The sequence below is a fragment of the Cynara cardunculus genome (assembly GCF_001531365.2).
Source record: "Cynara cardunculus var. scolymus isolate 2C chromosome LG 2, CcrdV1, whole genome shotgun sequence".
Taxonomy (NCBI): Eukaryota; Viridiplantae; Streptophyta; class Magnoliopsida; order Asterales; family Asteraceae; genus Cynara; species Cynara cardunculus.
The window spans coordinates 4,771,594-4,772,079 of record NC_037529.1 but is presented as its reverse complement, the minus strand read 5'-3'; the positions used below and the strand labels follow the sequence as shown (position 1 = coordinate 4,772,079).

At 23.9% G+C, this 486-nt stretch overlaps 1 protein-coding gene across 1 annotated transcript in view; it reads left to right on the top strand.

Moving 5' to 3' along the window:
• The window catches only part of LOC112504622 (alpha carbonic anhydrase 4-like), an 8,276-nt gene that overhangs the window by 3,220 nt on the left and 4,570 nt on the right, over nt 1–486 (top strand). The gene's annotated exons all lie outside the window — the stretch shown is intronic.

Genomic DNA, 486 nt, shown 5'->3' with positions numbered 1-486 from the left:
TATATATATATTGACGAAAGTACTGCGAGTCTAATCTAGGTCATCATTTTCGTCCTCTAAGTCATATGTTTCCGAAATGTGCTCTATGGAAAAGAAAAACTCTTGAATATTTCCCCTGTTCCTTTTATGTCTCTTCTTTAAGACGTCGATATGTCATCTTTTTTCTTTATTCTCCTGTCCTTTAATTTATCTAGAAGGGTACTTGTRCAATGCAGTGAKATAAATCTTCATTTTAATGTTTAGTTTTTATTATTTGTCTTTATCGATATAATACGATTTTRTGTGTTTTTGAGAAAGCGGTAATGTTTTTATTTTTGAATGAAATATAAATTTGAAAATARCATAAAAATTTGAAAAATAAAATAAATCGATATTAGTATCAAATTAACTATTTAATAGTTTTTGTTTTTTGGTATAACTTCTTTAATTTAATTTTTTTATTATAATTTAATTTAGATTTAATAACAAAGCAATTTATTTTTGGTT